Raw genomic sequence first — 19034 nt, forward strand, 5'->3', positions numbered from 1 at the left:
AGATGAACACTTAAAGGCTTCCTGATTCGAATACGATCAGTAAACCGCTCCAAAGGGGTTGAGCTAAGATTCGAATACGATCATATAGCCCCCAGTGGCTTTGGCGTTGCGCCGATCAAGTGGGTACCGACAGCTATGCTCTCTTTGGTTCGAATACGACCCATGTTTGAGCAGGAAGCCCCCAAATGACCTTGAGAGGTTTTTAACGACCCTGATTCGGATACGATCAGGAAGCCCTCTAATGAGTTTGGCAGTGTGCCGATCAAAAGGGTTTCGACAGCTATGTTCTCTTTGGTTCGAATACGACCTATGTTTGAACAGGAAGCCCCCAAGTGACCATAATTTTAATGGCTAGATTCGAATACGATCATAAGCCGGACCAAGGAGAAAGAGATTCAAATATGATCCATCCCTCCTTTGATCATCTGCAAAAAAGTAGTATGACAAACTCATGATTTGTTGAGGATGATAAGGACAGAGGTCCTGCTTTATTACTTATCATAATATATACATTGATAGAGTATGTACATCATGAGAGCCGGTGGCTCAAGTATAATAAGGCCGGAGATGAGCAATGTTCCACGGCCGGCGGGTTTCTTCCTCCGACTTACGTGAGTCTTTATGCTCTCAAATGTCAATGAGGTAATATGACCCATTATGCAAGTTCTTGCTGACCACAAAGGGCCCTTCCCAAGGCGGGGATAGCTTGTGTGCGTCTGTTTGATCCTGGATGAGCCGGAGAACCAAGTCACCTTCTTGAAAGGTTCTGGATCTAACCCGACGGCTGTGATAGCAGCGCAGGTCTTGTTGGTAAATCGCCGAACGGGCTGCTGCCAAGTCACGGTTCTCATCCAACAAATCAAGTGCATCCTGACGAGCCTGCTCATTACTAGCTTCCACGTAAGCCGCCACACGAGGTGAATCATGATGGATGTCACTTGGTAGCACTGCCTCGGCGCCATAAACCATGAAGAAGGGCGTGTAACCCGTGGACCTGTTGGGTGTGGTATTGATGCTCCATACCACAGAGGGCAACTCTTCCACCCAGCAACCCGGCGTCCTTTTCAAAGGAACCATGAGCCGGGGTTTGATGCCTTTCCAGATTTCCTGATTGGCTATTTCAGCTTGCCCATTGGATTGAGGGTGAGCTAAAAAAGAAACGTCAAGCCGGATGTGCTCACGCTGACAAAACTCCTCCATGGACCCCTTAGATAGATTTGTACCATTGTCAGTAATAATGCTATGTGGAAAACCAAAGCGAAAGATCACCTTTTTCATAAACTAAACCGCCGTGGCTGCATCACACTTACTGACCGGCTCTACCTCAACCCACTTTGTGAACTTGTCAACCGCCACCAAGAGGTGGGTCTTTTTATCCTTCGACCTTTTGAAAGGCCCGACCATATCAAGTCCCCAGACTGCAAATGGCCAAGTTATTGGAATCATCCTCAACTCTTGAGCCGGCACATGAGCCCTTCGTGAGAACCTTTGACAGCCATCACACTTGCTAACCAGATCTTCTGCGTCAGCATGAGCCGTCAACCAGTAGAAACCATGACGGAAAGCCTTGGCCACAAGAGATTTTGAGCCGGCGTGGTGACCACAATCCCCTTCATGAATCTCACGGAGTATCACCTGACCCTCCTCAGGAGAGACACAGCATTGAAATACTCCTGTGGTACTGCGATGATGAAGCTCCCCATTAGCAATCGTCATTGACTTAGACCGTCGGGTTATCTACCTGGCCAAAGTTTCCTCTTCAGGCAACTCTCCCCGGGTCATATAAGCCAAGTACGGCACTGTCCAATCTGGAATAACACGGAGAGCCGCCACAAAGTGCGCCTCCGGGTCTGGGACTACCAAGTCTTCCTCCGTAGGCAACTTGACAGAGGGGCTGTGCAAAATATCCAAGAAAGTATTAGGCGGCACCGGCTTACGCTGAGAGCCCAGCCGACTTAAGGCGTCAGCCGCCTCGTTCTTTCTGCGATCAATGTGCTCCACTATGTAACCCTTGAAGTGTCCAACAATGGCATCAACCTCACGTCGATAAGCCGCCATGAGAGGATCTTTGGAATCCCACTTGCCTGATACTTGCTGAGCCACCAAATCTGAATCGCCGAAGCATCTTACTCGGATCAAGTTCATCTCCTTAGCCATCCGGAGACCATGGAGCAAAGCCTCATATTCAGCTGCATTATTAGTACAGGGAAACATCAACCGTAGCACATAACAAAACTTGTCACCTCGAGGGGAAGTTAAAACAACTCCAGCCCCCGAGCCCTCCAGTTGCTTAGATCCATCAAAATGAACAGTCCAGTATGTGTTGTCCGGCTTCTCCTCAGGCACTTGAAGCTCCGTCCAATCATTGATAAAATCCACCAACGCTTGAGATTTGATAGCCGTGCATGGCACATACTTTAGACCGTGAGGCCCAAGTTCAATGGCCCACTTGGCGACTCATCCTGTGGCTTCCCTGTTTTGAATGATATCTCCCAAAGGAGCAGAACTTACCACGGTGATGGGATGGCCTTGAAAGTATTGCTTAAGCTTCCGGCTTGCCATGAACACCCCATACACAAGCTTCTGCCAATGTGGATAACGTTTCTTAGACTCAATCAACACCTCACTGACGTAATAAACCAACCGTTGAACCGGATACTCCTTGCCAGCCTCCTTGCGCTCCACCACAATGGCCACACTGACAGCTCGTGCATTAGCCGCCACATATAATAACAATGGCTCCTTATCAACTGGAGCAGCAAGGACTCACGGTTCAGCAAGTTGCCTTTTCAAATCCTCGAAAGCAGCATTGGCAGCGTCACTCCAGACAAAGTCATCTGTCTTCTTCATCATTTGATACAGCGGTATGGCCTTTTCACCTAACCGGCTTATGAACCGGCTTAAAGCAGCAATGCGACCCGCCAAACGCTGAACATCATTGATACACTTCGGCTTGGCCAAAGAAGTGATTGCCTTGATCTTCTCCGGGTTAGCCTCAATGCCTCTGTTAGAAACCAGAAAACCCAAAAGCTTACCAGCTGGTACTCCAAAGACACACTTCTCCGGGTTAAGCATCATCTTGTAGACCCAGAGATTGTCAAAGGTTTCCCTTAAATCATCTATCAAGGTCTCCTTCTCTCTGGACTTTACCACAATGTCATCTACATAAGCATGCACGTTGCGCCCAATCTGTTTGTGAAGGCAGTTCTGCACACATCGCTGATAAGTTGCCTGGGCGCTTTTAAGCCCAAAAGGCATAGACACATAGCAGAAGGCTCCAAATGGAGTGATAAACGCCGTCTTCTCCTGGTCCTTAACTGCCATTTTGATCTGATGATAACCAGAATAAGCATCCAAAAAACTTAAGCGCTCACAAACCGCCGTAGCATCAATAATTTGATCAATACGAGGGAGAGCAAAAGGATCAGCCGGACAATCTTTGTTTAATCCGTGTAGTTCACACACATGCGCCAGGTGCCGTTCTTCTTTAGCACGAGCACCGGGTTAGCCAACCACTCCGGGTGAAAAACCTCAACAATAAACCCGGCAGCCAGAGCCGGGCTACTTCCTGACCAATAGCCTCATGCCTTTCTTCAATAAACCGCCAGAGGAACTGCCTGACCGGCTTAAACTTCGGATCAATGTTAAGAGAGTGCTCAGCAAGTTCTCTCAGTACACCCAGCATGTCAGAAGGTTTCCATGCAAAGATGTCCCGATTCTCATGGATGAACTTGATGAGCTCGCTTTCCTATTTAGGATCCAAGGTTGCACTGATAGTAAACTGCTTGGATGAATCGCCAGGAACAAAATCGACAAGCTTGGTGTCATTAGCTGACTTAAACTTCATCACCGGCTCATGCTCCGTAGTTGGCTTTTTCAGAGATGTCATGTCCGCCAGGTCAACATTGTCCTTATAAAATTTCAACTCCTCTGTCGCACAAACAGACTCAGCATACGCAGCGTCTCCTTCCTCACATTCCAGGGCTACCTTCCGGCTTCCATGCACTGTGATGGTGCCCTTGTGACCCGGCATCTTGAGCTGCAGATAAACATAACAAGGCCTGGCCATGAACTTGGCATAAGCCGGCCGCCCAAACAAAGCGTGGTACGGGCTCCGGATCTTAACCACTTCAAAAGTCAGTTTCTCGGCCAGAGAGTCATACTCATCCCCAAAGGCTACCTCCAGCTCAATCTTGCCCACTGGATACGCCGACTTGCCAGGCACCACTCCATGGAAAACCGTGTTGGATGTTCTCAGATCCTTATCAGTCAACCCCATGCGACGAAAGGTATCATAGTAGAGGATGTTAATACTGCTGCCTCCGTCCATCAACACCTTGGTGAATTTGTATCCTCCGACCTGGGATGCCACTACTAAGGCCAAGTGACCCGGGTTATCAACTCTTGGGGGGTGATCCTCTCTGCGCCACATGATCGGCTGCTCTGACCACCTTAGATAACGTGGAACTGCCGGCTCAACAGCATTCACCGCCCTTTTATGAAGCTTCTGATCCCTTCGGCACAAGCTGGTGGTGAAGACATGATACTGCCCACTATTCAACTGTTTTGGGTTACTCTGATACCCGGACTGCTGCTGCTGATTTCCTTGGCCAGAGTGCTGATTATAGCCACCTTGGCCACCCGGAGGGCCTTGATAATTCGGATGTGGGCCACCTCTCGTGCCATGAAAGCCGCCTCTACCTGAACCGCCAGCAGGTCTAGGACCACCATCATATATGTTAGAATTCTTGAAAGCCTTCATAATCGTGCAATCCTTCCACAGATGCATGGCTGGCTTCTCCCGAGTGCCGTGTCTTGGACAAGGCTCGTTTGACAACTGCTCAAGAGTAGGACCTGACCCGCCAGACCGAGGAGGGGGTCTCCCCTTACGTCGCTGATTGTTGCCCTGTGTATTGGTGTTGGCCACAAACTCCGGGTTACCATCCGCCTTATGTTTGTTACCTCCTTGATTTGCCGGGTTATGCTAATTACCCTTGCCGTTGCCGCTCTTCTTTCCCTTCCCTGTCTTTTCCTCATCAGACACAGGGTCCTTGGTACTATCAGAGTCGGCATACTTAACTAGAGCCGCCATCAGCTGCCCCATATCATTACAATCACGCTTAAGCCGCCCCAGCTTCTGCTTTAAAGGCTCAAAACGGCAATTCTTCTCCAACATCAGGACCGCAGAGCCAGCATCCATCTTATCAGATGAATGTATTATCTCCTTCACCCGGCGCACCCAATGAGTTGTAGACTCGCCTTCCTCTTGCTTGCAATTGGTTAAGTCCACAATTGACATGGGTTGCTTACGTGTGTCCTTGAAGTTCTGGATAAACCGGGCCTTTAACTTGGCCCAGTACCCAATGGAGTTGGGTGGCAGTCCCTTTAACCAAGTCCGGGCCATTCCATCTAACATCATGGTAAAATACTTAGCCATGGCCGCATCACTGACCTCCAATAACTCCATTGCCATCTCATAGCTCTCAATCCAGGCCTCAGGCTGTAAGTCGGCCGTGTAATTTGGCACCTTTCGGGGCCCTTTGAAATCCTTGGGCAGACGCTCATTGCGCAGAGCAGACACTAAACATGGGACACCGCCGGTCCTTGTGGCCACACCTGTCTCGACCGAAACCGCTGGGTAAACCGGAACAAAGTTAGACCGAAGTCCATACATTTTATTGTAGAGACTTTTGTATTAGTCGCAGTAGGAAACTCCGAAATCACTTCCAAGGTTCCTTTCCTCTGATATGATGATGAAGATACTGGTTATCTCGTCGAGTTGCACTATCCTCCCACTCACCTTTTGTAAGAACCATTCTCTTTAAAAGCATACCGTTTTGTGGCAAAATCCTATGCCTCGGTATAGTGGTGGGGGAATACCAATGACTTGGGATAACCTACAAAGTAGCACTTGTCTGATTTGGAATAGGTTTGTAACCTTTTACACAAGCCCCATATTCCAAATGTTAAGAAAAGATATAACATGGTTGGGCGTACCATACCATGGCGTCATTTCAACAGACCTGATGGAGCTCTTTTCAATGTAAAAGCCACAGTCTCTAAAGCATCACTCTTTAAAAGGGATAATGGCAAATTTATTTATGTCATATTTGATCTTACAATTTCATAAATGGTTTACACCTTCATGGACTTTCCACTTGCAGTGGTATTCCGGGAGGTGCAAGTTATGGAACCCCTTTCACAACTCATCAGACATTTGCTAAACTTGAAACTCAAATATTCCTTTCTGCAATCGAATTGTAGAAACATAATTTTCTTGTTACAATAACTTCTACTTCATTTTTTAAAACCTTTTGAATGATTTCAAAAGATCCAGACTTACGTCTCATCAAGTAAATATCCATATATCTACTTGAGTCATTTCTGAAGATAGATAAATCCACTACCAACAACATTTATCGGACTACACACATCAAATGTATGATCACCAATAAGTTTGTTGCTCATTCCTTATGGCCTGTGAACGGTATTTCAGTCATTTCACTTTTCAGAGGAAAGTTGCAAGTGTCAGATGATTCAAAATCAAACGACTTCAAAATCCATCATAATGGAATTTTCCTTGCGGGTTTTTCCAATGTGACCAAATGCAGTGCCACACATATGTGGTATTCTTTTAGTCTTGCGACATTTAGCGTCAGTGTTATGGATGTATCATATTACCATCAATATTCACAACATACATCCCATCCTGGATGGAAGCATGGCCCTTCAAGTTATTCATAACACTGAACATCAAAAGTTCTCTTATGAATAACCTTCTTGCAAGATACCTTATGCAAAGGGCTAGAGTGTATGAAACTCTAAATGAATTATGAAAGTAAATACAGAGGTAATGTATTGTTATCAATATTCATAACATACATCTCATTCATAATGAAAGTATGGCCCTTATGTTATTCATAACACCGAACATCAAAAGCTCTCTTATGAATAACCTTCTTGCAAGATACTTTATGCAATGGGCTAGAGTGTGAAACTCTAAAATGAATTATGAAAGTAAATACATAGGGAATACACTGATGGAAGGTATAGTAACATTTACTATGTTCCCTGTGTGTATCTAAACCTCATTCCTGGCTAGTCTTTCAGGCCATAGTAGTTCTTACAACAAGTTGCAACAGAATGCAATCGAGCGGGTATCTTTGTGATTAACTCACAATACCCAAGAATTAGTGGTTAACATATTTAACCATAATTCCCAAGAACTATATCTTTGAACAGCCTTCTATACATCAAAAACTTGTATGACATTCATACGTGAGCTGGATATTCTAGTCTTCTTTCTTTCTGCCTTTATACTTCTAACAGTTTAACTTTTAGTATTTCTCCTACTCTCAGAAGAAGCACTCAACTTAAGCGCGGCGTTAGCCCCGGACTTCCTAGGCGTGAAAGTCTTACTAACACCCTTCGGATATTTCCTTCCTCTTTAAGTTGTTGTTTTATTCACCTTCATTTACATGACAGGCGTTCTACTAGATCCCTCTTTTATCAGTCTAATGCATAGTAAACTCCTTTACTAATAGTTTGCAAACAAACATTGCTTTGGATATCTCATATCTTTTAGCCTTTGTCTGTCTTTGAAAATGATTTTAGATTCCATGAATATCACATAACTATCCAAACTTTCGAAGTTCAGGTCTCATGGAAGCAAACATATTGCACTTGACTGAAATGGAATTCTAGCTTTTGGATTGAAGGAAGAGAGTCACATGATCCATAGCATTAGCGGGAGAATACCGAAAGTATGCGATAGGACAAAGTCCTTCTCAGCACTCTTGAGGACAATCCTCACATTATGTTATCAACCGTAAAGTTTTAAGCAGATATTTAACAGTTATTCAATTTTAATAGGGAAGGTGGAAATGCGAGCCATTATTCTACAACTATTATGCAACTCACACTTAGACAGTGTTCAAAATTAATTGCACTGAGAATTAAACAAGTTAATTCAACTGTGCGCTCCCACTCAAATCAATATCTCTCAAAATTGATTATGAGTGATACAAGACCCGCATTTCAATTGTTCGCCATTAGTGTAACACCACTGATGACAAAAATCTCAACTGGTAGGCCAACTTGCCAATCACATCTCTATGTGACTCTTGTTCATCTTTTGATGCGTGTGTTCCGAGCTTATGATAGTCATGCCTGAACATCAAGACAACCAAGTGATCTTGTTGCGAGGTCTCAACTCACCCGCCTCACACTTCCCTAATCGTTCATACCCGTGTGACACGGCGCACCCCAAAAAGTTAGGTGCCGTAAGGCACCACACTTGGGAGAACACTAACTACTTGATATTTTTGTGAGAGATCACCCTAATAAAAAGTGACTATTGCACAATCAAAAAGGGTGCATCCTAAGGGATAAACATCTCAGGAAATTCATAATAGCATGATATGGTATAGCCTTTTCTGACGGAGAAGTCTTGTATTTCTTCGTCTCTGGCATTTGTGTCGGTGTTCACCTTCGCGAAGATTGCCACCACCTTGTCGATGCACCAGATAATATTGCTATCTCTCTAGCTAATAAAATAAATGCATTACACAAGGTTGACACGCAGGTCATTAAAGTGCAATCATATGGCTCCAGCCATCATGCCGAATCATGACACGCAAGTCATGTTAATTTATTTACATCATATAGTCATCTCATACATAATCAAATTAAATATGAGCACTGCTATACCACATCATATGCACATGCAAAACATCTTGCAAAAACAAGTTAGATGTCTCTAATTGGTTCATGCAAATACTTGTTTTATGTGGCTTCTAAGGTTTCAAAACAAACCGAAGCTACCAACGACGTCCATCATCAAGCATGATTATCCAAGTCGCTAGATTAACATTGCGGGGTGTATGAAACATGAGATAATAAAATCTCGAGCCCCATACTAAACTTCATCATACGCATGACCCCCGTGCAGATCATATCTGCATTGCCCTTTCGTCTATGAAATTTCATCTTTCTTTTTAACTACGGTGGAATTCAATGAACTGTTAGCACTTCGTTGATTAATCAGGAGCGTAGATTGCCAGAACTTTGAAACTCCACCATGCCGTTATCAAGATCAGAAATATGCAAATTCCAGGGAATCAACAAGAACATCAGGTAACAGATTTCATCTGCTACCCGCACAAAATAATTTTCAGCAATAGATCTCATCTACTACCAAATTATATTGTGCAACACCCATACATCTCATGTATTCTAGATCGCAACCTGCATCTACGCATAGCACGGCTCATGATGCCACTGTAGGGTAACGCATCAGAAAACAAAAATTTCTGACCTATGCACCAGCCCAGGACCACTATGGAGACTGCATACATGGTTTGATCTTTTTCGTTACCGACTAGTAGTGCAGCGGAAGTAGAGTTGATGACGATCGGCGGTGCAGATCCCACAGCTAGGATTTACAACCTCCCAACTGCGAGGATGTATACCCTCATCCGCACCTCAGACAGCCCTCTGGGAGGCGGTCGGACGGTCCCCCGGACGGTGTCGCGGATAGCTCTCCGGGAGGACCTTCGAAACTCGAACGGTCACCCGGACAGCCCTTCAGGAGGACCTTCAAAACTCGGACGGTCACACAGACAGCCCTTCAGGAGGCACTCTCGAACTAAGATCGAAACTACGATCTCTCTACAGAGTTACACACATACGGTGTCATCTATCCGGCAGGGCTTCATCGTCCAGAACTAGTTCCCACCGGAACCCAGACATCCTTTCGGCTCTACGAAACTATTTCGCTGGGAGGGAGAGAGAAGCCAGACAAGTCAAATGGCATGTGTATGTGAGAGCAAGGATGAAGGATTGGGCAGCCCCCTCTCCTCCTTTTATAGCAAAACCAAGGGGTAGGGTGTTTCTCCAAAAACCCAAAATGCCCATGAATGGAGCACTCCACAAGGGCATAGAAGGAAAGCCAAAGGACACGTGGAGCTCCATGGAGGAGCTCCACATGTGGCCGGCCACACCCCTTGCCCCCCCCCCACAAGGGCTCCTATCCATCCATGTCATCCCTTGATATTTTGGAGCAAAGCCCAAAAAGGTGGCTTTCCAAAAAGTAATCCAAAACGCATTTTCACTATTCACGACGACATTTTTCAGCGTTTGTTCAAACTGAAAATATTTATGTGGGCTTAGCACATTTCTAGTACCTACTAAAATAATTTTCAACGTGATCCGGAACAATTCTGGTTTAGTGATTTTCATCTGCGAAATGCATCTGAAGCGGTTTCCGCAGCTCCGGAACATTTCCGGTTTTCATCCCGGAAAATTCCAGAAAGTTTCCAGAATGATTCTGGCACCCTCCAAGAATTATCAGGCATGTGCCAAAACCAATTTGACTTTATGGTATCCTCTTAAACAACTTTTCAGTTTCACCGGAACTCATCCGGTGACCTCTCTCTTCGGAACTTTTCCGCTGTCTCCGAAACTTTTTCCAGAGACTTTCTCTTTGACTCCTTGTCTAGTATTCAACAGATAGATGACCCTTAAGCATGTGACCCTATAGGTTCGGTAAATTATAGACATGACACGAAACCCCTTTCGATCAATGATCAACATCGGAGCCGTGGACACCCATATTGACCCCTATACCCACACGAATGAATATTCGAGTGAACCTCCAGTTGCCGTGTGCTATTCCTGTTGCTTCACGATATGTTACAAATACCCGAGGTGAGATATGTTGGCATCCCCGTGGATCAACAACTTGTCCACTATGCCAGTTACCTCATTACCGGTATTTTTCTCTTTTCTCGTAGCCGTGTTCCGGCATCACCGTGATCAAATCACAAAGTGTCTGGCCAGACGATGATGGATACCGTAACACCGACAGGGCCCAGAGATATCTCTCCATCGTCGGAGGAGAAAATCCCAATCTTGACCTATCAAGTTACTTGACATACTTTCCCATGAACCCGTAAGCTGCCGTAATAGCCATCCAGTTACGGATGACGTTTAACAAACCCCAAAGTTCATGAATCAAGCATGAAGAAACCTGATACTCTCATGGTCTGAGGAATCATGCAAACGTTAACCATCTCTGTGTTATTAACCATTACCTTGTGACGAAAGCATCTCATAGCATAACATCAATTCGGGTCGATTCAACACAAATGTTCTACCAACATTGTGCCCTCAAAGTTGCTGGCAAAGACATGCCCATGATAGGGAAAACATAATCATCATGCAACACTTGAGCTAGTCTTAGAGGCATGACTAGGAATACATTTTACCGTTTATTATTCCACATGTGCACATGGGTTTTCCCCAGAGCCTTTATGGATATACGGGCTCGGGAACCACAGTAGTTATAGTATGGAACACAAACATAATTATGAACAGGGAGATAATCAATAACATTTATTATTGCCTCTAGGGCATATCTCCTACAAATGCCGTGTCGGCGACCGCCGTGGCATGGAGAGGAGGTATTCGGAGGGGAGAAGGGTCGGGAGAGGGGCAGGTGGACGCTGTGAAGCCACTAGACAGGTCGGGACACGCCGGAGCTGGCCGGAGCGAGCTACCCGACAAGGACAGTATGCGGAGCGCCGCTTCTGCCTGCTGTCCACGCGGTCACCACGGGCATAGCTTGCTCCAGTGCCAAACTGATCACCGCACCTTGCCCAACACGTCTCTCATCGCTCAAGTAGATGCTAGGAGTGCCTAGAACCAGCTAGGTGGCTCTGAGGTGAAAGATATATGCAGGAACAGGTTCTGACATGAAGGTGTTTGTAGAGATTTCTGGATGGATCCCTGGGTAACATGAGCTGATACTTGGCATGGAGCAATGATCTACCAGGGTGAATGCCTTGGTAAAATTTTAGACCATTTGGATAAGAATTGAGGGAACTTGTTGTAGAATGGACCCCACTGGTCAGAAATGCAAACTTTGATGTGGCACTCACATACTAGCTTGCATTGAGCAGAAATTTGGAGGAGGTGAGTGATTTGAACACATGAAGCCACTGTAAAAGTTTCAGCTCATTTTGATCATCTATGAAGGTACTTCCTTCACAGACAAGCAATCTGAACAGAAACTTAGAAATATTGCTGGGGAAGAATGGATAGAGGGATTGAGATGGTTTTTGGTTTCCATGAGTGATTTAGCAATGTTAATCACCATGAAAAATTTCAACTCAAATAGACCAAGGAATAATGCACTTTCTTTGCAACTTGCCCAACTGGACAGAATTTGCAAATTGATGTTGTGCTCAAAATTTGAACTATGGAACTTGGGATTTTGATGGAAATGGTGAAGATATAGATAGGAGAAGCTTCACAATTTATTTGGGATTTTCCTGGCTACCAAAATGGTAGTTCCTTTAGAAAGGGCCCAAAATGCAATATTTGCATTAAATAGGAAAATGCAATTTCTCTTATTTAAGTATGGCCAATATTTTTATGGGGGCTCAATATGATCACAAATAATATCTCCACAAGTTTGCATGAACTTTGGAGATGGATAGATATTTTCTTGGATTTAATTCCCTTAACTGGCAGAAAATGGAATTAATTATAAATGAAAAATATTGCAAATGACTTGGCAATATTTTTACATATACAGGGTTTATAGATAAAGGGTGATCACTGGAAAAAATTTGGTAGGCAGAAGATCAAAGGAAATTGGAGTTCCTTTATAATGGAAGGACTTAGGGTTTCCCTTCCGATAACTCGAAAGGTAGGGTTCCGATGGCAAATCCCTGAGAATAGATCTTGGGTGGCAAGGTTGGACTGGAGAGAATGTCTGGTTAGATAGGAAAGGCAAGACTATATGACCATCTTCATATACCCAAGAGCTAGAGAAATCCGATAACACCGAGAAAAAAGACGGGAGGCAAATCTCGCGAAAGGAAAAAAACAGGGAGCGAAAACCAGGGTGTCACGGATAGAGTCCAGAACTTGCTAACATTTTCAATTGTAGAAAGGAGTCCATGCCGTTCACTTATCTTGGCCTACCTATGGGTTCAACCAGGCCAAAAGTTATTGATCTAATGCCCATGGTATCTAGGATGGATCACAGACTCTCTGGTATTGCATCCATGATGACATATTCTGGCAAACTTGTACACCTGAAATCCATAGTAGCCGCCTTGCCAATCTTTGCTATGTGCTGCATCAGAGTGCCATTCACTATACTGGACCACTTTGAAAAATCTGGAAGGAATTTTCTATGGTATGGTAAAGGGATTAATAAAAAGGGCAACTGCCTAGCCAAATGGGAGAATGTATGCCTGCCCAAAAAAGCTGGTGGGCTTGGAGTTCTTGACCTCAGAATGCAAAACAAAACCCTCCTTACTAAATTCCTATACAAATTCTTTAACAAACATGATATACCCTAGGTCAATCTGATATGGAATAATTATTATGCAAATGGTGAAGTCCCAAGTTTTCCCACTAGAATGGGATCTTTCTAGTGGAGAGATTGCTGCTCTATTTTACAGGATTTCAAGAACATGACTATATGCTATGCTGGTAATGGGAGTACCATAAAACTCTGGTGAGATAACTGGTGCTCTCAACCATTGGTCAACATAATGCCCCAGCTATTCTCATATGTAAAGAATGCACACATCACTCTTGCATCTGCTAGCAACTTGGATTATAATAATTTCTATGAGATGTTTCATCTACCCATGTCATCCATTGCAGTACAGCATAGCAACAGCCTCAGAGAACTGATCAATAGCAGAGAAAATCAGAACTCACTGGATTCATGGAATTTCTACTGGGGTGGTTCTAAATACTCCAACAAAAGAGTATATCCGGAATAGATAGGAAACCCACCTAATGCTTCAAAACCTTTCCATTGGATATGGAAATCTTGCACACTTCCCAAACCGAAATTTTTCTTCTGGCTGCTTCTATAGGACAGACTCAACACCAGAGACCTACTTAACAGGAAAAGTTTCTATATTGAGACAAGCAAATGTGTCCTATGTGATGATGAGCCTAATGAGCATCTGATACACCTGTTCTTCAGCTGTGACTTTAGTCAGAATTTTTGGATGAACATTGGTTATCAATGGAACACTAATTATGATCTCACTGAGATGCTCATGGAGGGGGAAAAACAGAACATCTCAATTTGCTTCAAGGAATGCCTAATTGCAGGTTGCTGGAGCCTATGGAAACATAGAAACAGCATCATCTTTGACCACAAAATAAAGAACATGGACTATTGCATAACCACCTTCAAGGAGCACTTTAGCTTGATCATCAAAAAGGCTAAACCTGGTTTGAAAGAAGGCATGCAAAGCTGGATGGACTACTTGTAGACATCTTTCTCTTTAGCATTTGACTTTTTCAAGTACATCCACATGTAATATATCCATCATATTAATGAAACAGAGTTGCAGTGGGGGCCTTCCCCACTGTTTTTGTTCAAAAAAAAGAGAGTAATTCATAGGCATTTCCTGACGTCTACTGATATTACCAATTCTTTGACATTCATTACAAGATAAGACAAACTTATGAGCATCCTTGAAGAGGGTAGGCCAACAAAAACCGGATTGCAATACCTTGTGTGCGGTCCTGTCTCCACGTGGTGTCCTCCATATGCTTCAGAGTGACACTTCCGTAGAATTTGTTCCTGTTCATGCCCAGGTACACAACGTCTAACAATACCATCCACACCTTCTTTATAAAGATGTGGATCATCCCAGAAGTAATGTCTCAAATCATAGAAGAACTTTTTTTTGCTGATAAGTAAAACTAGGAGGTATAAACTTAGCAACAATATAATTGGCATAGTCTGCATACCAAGGGGTACTATGAGAAACATTACTAGCAGCTAGTTGCTCATCAGAAAAACTATCATCAATAGGTTGTGGGTCATCAAGCACATTTTCCAACCTAGACAAGTTATCAGCTACAGGGTTCTCAGCCCCTTTCCTATCAACAATATGAAGATCAAACTCTTGCAACAAAATAACCCACCTGATAAGCCTAGGCTTAGCATTCTTCTTTTCCATAAGATACTTGATAGCAGCACGATTAGTATGAATAGTAACTTTAGAATCAACAATGTATATAAGAGATAAAATTATCACATGCAAACACAACTGCTAGAAACTCTTTTTCAGTGGTAGCATAATTCCTTTGGGCACTGTCCAAAGTTTTGCTAGCATAATGAATAACATTCAACTTCTTATCAACTCTCTATCATAGAACAACACCAACAGCATAGTCACTAGCAGCACACATAATTTCAAAAGGTAAATTCCAATCAGGTGGTTGAACAATAGATGCAGAAATTAAAGCTGACTTAAGAGTTTCAAAGGTTTCTACACAATCATCATCAAAAACAAAGGGAACAACCTTTTGTAAAAGATTGGTAAGAGGCCTAGAAATTTTAGAGAAGTCTTTAATAAATCTCCTATAGAAACCAGCATGACCAAGGAAACTTCTTATACCTTTGATATCCTTCGGGCATGGCATCTTAATAGCATCAACCTTAGCCTTATCAACTTCAATACCTCTTTCGGAGATCTTGTGGCCCAAGCCAATACCTTCATTAACCATAAAATGACACTTCTCCCAGTTCAAGATGAGATTTGTTTGTTTACATCTCTGCAAAACTCGATCAAGATTGCTCAAGCAATCATCAAAAGAAATTTCGTAAACGAAGAAATCATCCATGAAAACCTCAACAATCTTTTCACAAAAGCCAGAGAAGCTATCAGTCTTACATCTTTGAAAAGTAGCAGGTGCATTGCATAAACCAAAAGGCTTAAGTCTATAAGTAAAAGTTCAAAAAGGACAAGTAAAGGTGGTTTTCTCTTGATCAGATTGTGCAATAGGTATTTGAGAAAAAACAGAATAATGATCTAGGAAACAAAAGTGTGTGTGCTTAGACAACTTTTCTAGCATTTGATCTTTTTTTTGAGGGGTTTCTAGCATTTTATCTTTACTACTAATAAAAGAGCAAACATGATTTTCTCTAAATACACCCCATAATTACCCACAGATCCATTGTCACCGTATGATTAGGCCCACTAATTTTAATCTAATGGTTAGCCTTAATCTTATCGGTTCTTTCGTGTGCACTTAGTAATTTAGATTGACTGAACATTTTCCACCGCGGAGGAAACTTCACGCCCCACGCCCGCCAACGCACCCCTGCAATCACGCAAGACACGGAAAAAGAATATGTTGGGAATTACTCACCCTTAGATAATCACGCAACGCATCCCTGAAATCACGCTCACGCACTAGATCTCTACTCCTAATGGAGCAGTTGGTAGTCTCCGCCGGTCAATTTTCGTCCCACCTCCCCTGGTTTTTTTTGGTACTTCGTCCCACCTCCGGCTTTCCACCGTTCCCCCGCATCTTACCTCCCAACCGATAAAAAAACGTCAAGATACAACTACGCCCATTCTGAACCGCGCCGGTTCACAGCTAGAAAAAACCCCTACAACGATCAATCACGGTTAACCTACGAAATGATGGGCTGATCGATCTGATCGTCTTGACCTCGATCTCATTGCGAGCCGCGGTCATTCGTCCCCGCCCCTCAAACCCTTGGCCGCCGTCACAAACCCTAAAACCCTTGTCCGCCGCCACAAGCGCTCATACCGTAGGGCTCTTTCACAGCGTGCAGTCTTATCCCGGCGACGACGCCGTCCGGGTGCAAAGACAGGCTCACGTCCCCGATCCGTCGCTCTTCAGCGGACCTGCGTGCGATCCAGTCGCCGCCGGAGTGGCGATTGCAAAATCAGGTGTCAGGTGTGGCGTTTACATATTCCTACCTTTACAATTACTACTCTTACAAATCTGCATCTCTGATCGGTTCTGTGGATCCAGTCGCCGCCGGAGTGGCGATTGCAAAATCAGGTGTCAGGTGTGGCGTTTACATATTCCTACCTTTACAATTACTACTCTTACAAATCTGCATCTCTGATCGGTTCCGTGGTCGTACTGGCATTGTGATCTCGGTTCAACATCCTCAACTGTGCCATACCTCTTGCTCTCATTTTATCAGCCCTAAATTGAATCATCTCATTGCAAGGAACTCAGTTTTCGTGCACATAACTGACAGGAGTTTGGGCCTGGAGCCGGCCCCAGGGTGGGGTGTCATCAGCAGCAGCATCTGGAGGTTAGTTGACACAAACATAAGGTAGGTAAGCGGCTTGACTCTAATTGGTGACATGCAAAAGTTAAGGTTTCTATGCCAATAGGAAATAGTCAGATGGTTGAAAATGATTGAGTGCAGGTAGATGCTGGATGAACAAAATCGTTCAGAGTGGGAAATAATGTCATCCTCCCATATGAACCACCGTTTTGAATGGGAAATGTTTGTCACTATTTGACAGCCATACCTGTTTATCACTATTTGATAGCCCCAAATGCTTGCAGGTGGTGAATCATCAAGTGGCAACAGGCATCGGTGACGGTGTCATCGAGTTTGCATCTCACAACTGCAGAGGATCTCCATTTTCCATCCTCGAAACAGCATCACATGCAAAAAGTGTCACAAACATAAGGTAGTTATAACACTTTAATCTAATAGGTTCCATGCAATAGTAAACAATATAGGTTTCTATGCCATCTGAAAAAAGTCAAGGGTCTTATGCCAATGTGAGCATCAGGTGGTTGAAATTGATTTAGTCCAAATACGACTCCGTAACCAACAATCCATGTTACATTGATGGGAGACCATAATTGTTTTTGCATAGCTAACATTAATTTCCCATCAGAATTCACTTGCCTTTTCGAACTACTAGCAAAACCACCGTTTTTTATATATCTGGTCCAGTATGTGCACACAACCTGTTTTGGTGCCAATTAAATATACTCATGCCAGCTTACAGTATATTCTCATTGCCAATACAGCAGTTAACTGATGTATAGCAATTAATTTCATAGGTACACATGGGTAATTCAAGAAGCAGGGCGGTTGAAAAGCATTATGCATTAATTATGTGAATACGAAAAGTGCACATAACTCATGCGTAGCAGATTATGATAGGTTAAAGCATGCCCGTAGAATTAACTTCAACAGTTATCACGCTATGAAAGCTTGCGAATGTTCGTTAACACATGTGTAGTACTTTCTCATGGAAATGCTGCATACCTGTAGAAACGTCCTCTTCTGGTAGCTGATCAACCGCCCTGCTTCTTGAATTACCCATGTGTACCTATGAAATTAATTGCTATACATCAGTTAACTGTTGTATTGGCAATGAGAATATACTGTAAGCTGGCATGAATAGGTACAGGCTGGATGAATAAAATCATTCAGAGTGGGAAATAATGTCATCCTCCCATATGAACCACTGTTTTGAATGGGAAATGTTTGTCACTATTTGACAGCCATACCTGTTTATCACTATTTGACAGTATGTGCACACAGGTGGTGAATCATCAAGTGGCAACAGGCATCGGGGACGGTGTCATCGAGTTTGCATCTCACAACTTCAGAGGATCTCCATTTTCCATCCTCAAAACAGCATCACATGCAAAAAGTGACACAAACATAAGGTAGTTCTAACACTTTAATCTAATAGGTTCCATGCAATAGTAAACAATCTAGCAGTCTATGCCATCTGAAAAAAGTCAAGGGTCTTATGCCAATGTGAGCATCAGGTGGTTGAAATTGATTTAGTCCAAATACGACTCCGTAACCAACATTCCATGTTACATTGATGGGAGACCATAATTGTATTTGCATAGCTAACATTAATTTCCCATCAGAATTCACTTGCCTTTTTGAACTACTAGCAAAACCACCGTTTTTTATATATCTGGTCCAGTATGTGCACACAACCTGTTTTGGTGCCAATTAAATATACTCATGCCAGCTTACAGTATATTCTCATTGCCAATACATCATTTAACTGATGTATAGCAATTAATTTCATAGGTACACATGGGTAATTCAAGAAGCAGGGCGGTTGATCAGCTACCAGAAGAGGACGTTTCTACAGGTATGCAGCATTTCTATGAGAAATTACTACACATGTGTTAACGAACATTCGCAAGATTTCATAGCGTGATAACTG

This window comes from Triticum urartu, chromosome 6A (genome assembly GCF_056163025.1).
Source record: "Triticum urartu cultivar PI428250 chromosome 6A, HENAU_Tu73, whole genome shotgun sequence".
NCBI lineage: Eukaryota > Viridiplantae > Streptophyta > Magnoliopsida > Poales > Poaceae > Triticum > Triticum urartu.